Genomic DNA, 5,656 nt, shown 5'->3' with positions numbered 1-5,656 from the left:
CTGGGATACCATATGCTTTCAAAATACATAAATATATATATATATATATATAATATTATCATTTATATTATCGTATAGTTCAATAATAGATTTAATAAGACCATTATTTATTATATCATAAATTTCATATTGTATGTTGTGTATTACAACACCACAACATATAAAAATAAATTTTAATATAAAAACTATACTAAAGTTGTGACTATGTACAACACCTGGACACATGTCTCCAGAGCAATAATTTTTACTGAAATATCTACGATAAACACTGCTGGCTCACGTGGTCCCTAATTGTTTCACTTTAAGAAACATGTATATTAATCATTGAAAAATGTAATAATTTTATGAAAAAAATTCTATGAAATTCACATTTTTAAATATTTTTAAAGTATAAAATCAAACTGTTCTATTTATATTTACGAAAATTACATTTCTCTTTCTAAAAACATGTCAGTGCGTATAACTTTTGTTCGAATATTTAAAATTCAACATAATTTTACCGGAATCTTGTAACTGAATACTAAAAAGGTTCATTCAATCACATTTTCGTAAGTTGCAGCAACTATTGAGGATTAAGAATTGTTAGTCAGGTGACAGGAAATATGTGAAGCCTAAGTAACTCTTAATCTTAATTAATTAAGTGTTATTCAAGAAGAATCTTAACAGAAAGATATTTTATTTAATTTATATTAACTATCCTTATAAAATTCTATATTCGTTTTTATTGAATTAAAAACTCGATTTAGTTTTAACTTACATTCTTCGTTTTGATTATCGCCTAGAATATGATATGATATCACAGATAAAAATAAATAAATATATTTTTATATTAACTTATAATTATTTATTTTTCCATTTGAAAAATGTATTTTAATAATATTTAATATTTGCAATGACGAAACATGAACTTTAAGAGACACTAAAAAAGAATCCCTCTATTAATTATTTAAAGATTTGTTCAATTTTAAAAATAAAATTACGCAAAATTTTTTTATTTCTTATGTAGATATACTTTCCACTAATGGATATTGTTGTGGAAGTATGTAATAAAAAAATATATTTTTTTACTTCATCTTATTATTATGTTATTCAATAATTGATTCTTTACATCATCAGATTGATTAAGTTCTTAATTAATATAACCAAAAACAACACTTGGATTCTTTATTGAGTTTTAACTTACTTTCTTCATTTGGGACATCTTCTTGTATATCACATACTATCAAAATAAATAAATAAAAATATATATAAAATATTATCATTTATATTATCCTATCGTTCAATAATATATTTAATAAGACTAGTATTTATTATATCATACATTCCGTATTGATGTTGTGTATTACAACGATAAAAAATATCAAAATAAACCATTATATAAATATGTTACCAAATTTATAACTGTATAAGGTACCCGAAGACATGTCTTATCGCGCGGCAATAATTTTTCTACCTCACCTGTACACCACACCAAGAAAAATGAGACAAATTTTACTGAAATGTTTATGATGTAAACCGCTGACTCACGTGATCGTTAATTACTTTACTCTAAAAAACATGAATATTATTCATTGAAAAATATATTAGTTTTATGAAATAATTGCTATGAAATTCATGTTTCCAAATACTTTTAACGTATAAAGCCAAACTATTCTAAAATCAAATCAGTGCGTATAATGTTTGTTCGTAAAAGAAAAAATAGTTTAAAAAACTAAAGAAACATGCTTTTGAAGCACATTGAACTAAAAATTATTTTAACTTTTTTTTTAGTTTTTTTTTTAATATATTTATTTTTCACTTTTTAGTTTCATGTTATGATAGTAGTTACTATCAATAAAATGGTTGTAACGTTGTACGCGAGAATAATAACACGTGCCGCGTGGAAAGTTACAAACACACAACCCACAACAAACATGTGAAACTAATATAAGCGGGTTAAAAATTCAACATTTCTGGCTGTAGCTTACGATATTTTATATCAAACTAAAAACACTCTATTTTAGTTAATAACGTGAACTGTATTTTTACGATATAACATTTACATTTCATCTTCAAATAGGTGTGCAGTAATTATCATTATAATATCTAGTTTAGTGATTAACAACAAGAGGCCTACGCCGCACCATCCCTGCTTATTAAATATCAATACAGATCTTCTATTCTCAATATCAACCATATTCAATAGTCAAAAATATAATTTGAAATTAATGATTTATTTTTAACTTACGTTTTTCGTTTTGGTTATCGGCCGGGATACCATCTGCTTACAAAACATAAAAAATAATATATACCGAATCATGGGTTTATTTCTATTAATAACCATTCTATTATTCCTATAGTAAATATAATTATAGAAACGATTTTTATTTTATAGTTACATATATTTTTTTATTTATTAGCTATAAATTAATTTTTAAAATCATGCATTATAACTTATAGAGATGTCAACTTTATATTTTTCAAATGGCAACGTACATAATTTATTAGTTTCTTTAATAGATAATAATGAAATACGACAATGACTAGAAGATAAAACCTTTTGGATCAGTACTACGGATATTATTCTCATTTTTAATCTTTGCCAAATGGGAGAATACGCCGAGAAATGACTGATACTAAAAATAGCTGCACCTACACCTCACCAACAGTCAGAATTTTAATTTGTTAATAGCTTCTGAAATATTATTCTAAAATATATTATCAACTGTCGTAATATGATCAATGCTTTGCATTACGCATCTTACAATTATTAATGTGTAATCTGTATTTTAAATAATTTGTAAACAAACAAATAATTTATCTGTCATAACAAATACGATGTTCAACACAATTTCTTATTATTTATATATGTATATATATATGTCAATTTATCAATTGTTAAATATGTTATCTCAATATAATAATCATGTAATGTATAATTAAATACAATAAACTAAAAAGATCACTAAAAGCGCTGACAACAATATCCCTGGATTGGGGGTACTATCATTTTACTATAAAAAGCACTGAAATATTTTCAGACTCCGAGGAGTGAAGGAGAGAGAGAGTTCGCTTTCTCTGAATTGAAATAAGAATAAAAAGAAACAATTATCAGTCACAGCCCTGTGTTGTTGTGTTAAAACTTGTTTTAATTATTTATCTTTTGATTAAGTGCGAATTAAATACTTTTAAACATATATAAACATATCGAGATATTTATCAAATAATTTTACAGCAATCTGCAAGAATAAAAGAAGTAAGTAATTTTATGTTATCCCAATTATTTGGAGTTAATAAGTTTGAGTAAAGGATGACAAAGCAATAGATCATTTATTAAATTAATATCTTAAAGTATCAATTTTGACTGGTTGGTTAAAGAAATTATACATAATCACATTATATGGTGTTCGTGAACTGGCTTTGCCGTTTTGTTGTCTTAAAGAAGTTTTAAAAAAGACCTAGCGTGATTTCTAATGTATAAGTTAGGGTCTGGTATTCGTGGACTGGCTCTGCCGTTTCGTTGCCTCTTAGTTAAGACATTAGAAACTAACCAGACAATAGTTTATTATACCTCTATAAGAGGAACTTAACATATATTTTTATATCTACTTGTCTTTGTCGTTCTAAGCCCTCGAACCATACGACCCCGATAGAACCACAACATCAGGTTCTCATTATATACAAAAACCCAAGTCCCCATCATCATTTATTTATTATTTGTATTTTATTAACTTTTGCTTAAATTTTTAAATTATAACACAACCTAGTCATTTTATGAATTAATTAATTATTATTAAATAATATAGTAAGTTATTTATGTTGCTATTTGAAAAAATACAGTTGACGCTCCTATAAGTTATATATAAAGTGTTCAGTTAGGAAACGAATTTCTATTGTTCTCATAGTTTATAACAATTGATATGTTTCCTTACTTACTGAACACCCTGTATATAAATATATTTTTTTTCCTGTAGGGTACACTCTATGACATTTGTGTATTTGTATCTTGTTCACTTCATATACACAAGTAAAATAATACAAAAAGTTAGTGATGGGTGTAGAGTAATTGTGCTAAAACATCATCACCCGTTAATACTTTTAAACACGATATGTAAAAAAGCCTAGGACACAACTAGGGTCGTTATTATACAAATAATGATGATCAAAATTACATATTTTTATTTCCCGAATTTAACATTCTAGAGAGGGTAGTTTTCACATGTTAAAGAGTCAAATATGGGGTTAAGCAAATGATCGACGGGATGAGATTTAATAAGTTCTTAATTAATGTAACCGAATATCACACTTGAATCTTTTATTGAAATAAGGAGTTAATTAAGTTTTAACTTACGTTCTTCATTTTGATCATTGACTGGGATACCATATGCTTTCAAAATACATAAATATATATATATATATATATAATATTATCATTTATATTATCGTATCGTTCAATAATAGATTTAATAAGACCAGTATTTATTATATCATATATTTCATATTGTATGTTGTGTATTACAACACCACAAAATATAAAAATAAAAAGTAATATAAAAACTATAATAAAGTTGTGACTATGTACAACACCTGGAAACATGTCTCCAGAACAAAAATTTTTACTGAAATATCTACGATAAACACTGCTGGCTCACGTGGTCCCTAATTGCTTCACTCTAAGAAACATGTATATTGATCATTGAAAAATGTAATAATTTTATGAAAAAAATACTATGAATTTCATATTTTTAAATATTTTTAGCGTATTAAACCGAATTTTTCGATCGTATTTTAAGCGGATAGATATTAACTCCTATGAAGCTAAAATTTTACACTCTAAATTAAGAAAAACTTATTCAATTTTCTAAAACTCTATCAGTGCGTATAACTTTGGTTTGTAAAAGATAAATTAAACATTTCAATAATCAAAAATATAATATTAAATTAATGTTTTAGTTATAACTCAATTATAAATTTATAATAATCGCGTTTAAGAGACATGGTAAAATTCTTTCAAAAATGTTACAAAATCTGAAACCGTATTTCTATTGCTTCAAAAAGTACATGTATTTTTTACCTCCACAAAAAAAAAAACTTAAAGTATTACTTCGTCTAATTTGATAAAAATATTTATTACCAGCAAAAATAAACAAACACAAACTCAACAAGACTGGATAATTCTGAAAAATATTGAAAGATTATTTACAACTACAATGACTTATTAAAACATTACAATTTACAAACCATTTTTCTTTTTTTTTAATGCTATTCTTCCACAATTTTCTTAGAATAAATATCGTAACAAAAATAATTGTCTTTATAAAAGTTTCTTATTAAATAAAATTTAATAAGTAAACAATTAAAATTGAATTATTTATTCCCTACAATATTAAAGTATATACAGTGACTATTCAACTATAACATACGAAATTTAATTTCATATAATATTTTTTCATTTCAGATGTTAATAATATTCTATGTTCTATAATTTTTAGAAAAAAGTTGTGTTCTATTCCCCGTATCTCTTAAAATTTTATAATAGATAATTATAAAATTTAGAAATAATAATTATTATAAAATTATTATGTTTAACCTGATTAAAAATTAGAATAAATAATATATTAATAAAACTGACCTTGGTAACAAAATAACCGTTTGTTAACAACTTTTAAACTATAAT

The 5,656-nt window shown here is 24.5% G+C and overlaps 1 long non-coding RNA gene across 1 annotated transcript; it reads right to left on the bottom strand.

The window, feature by feature from the left end:
* LOC126895910 (uncharacterized) lies at window positions 1-5,310 on the bottom strand. The gene is made up of 7 exons (XR_007701736.1): window positions 5,221-5,310; window positions 5,114-5,156; window positions 4,331-4,366; window positions 2,228-2,260; window positions 1,184-1,219; window positions 758-778; window positions 1-15 (listed from the first exon to the last, which is right to left on the bottom strand). It is a non-coding gene; the product is annotated as an uncharacterized LOC126895910 (long non-coding RNA).
* Window positions 5,311-5,656: the final 346 nt, after the last annotated feature.

The sequence above is a fragment of the Daktulosphaira vitifoliae genome, unplaced genomic scaffold (genome assembly GCF_025091365.1).
Source record: "Daktulosphaira vitifoliae isolate Bord-2020 unplaced genomic scaffold, ASM2509136v1 Scaffold_1, whole genome shotgun sequence".
NCBI classification, from domain to species: Eukaryota; Metazoa; Arthropoda; class Insecta; order Hemiptera; family Phylloxeridae; genus Daktulosphaira; species Daktulosphaira vitifoliae.
Note: the sequence above shows the minus strand (reverse complement) of the source record. Positions and strands in the feature narration are given on the sequence as shown.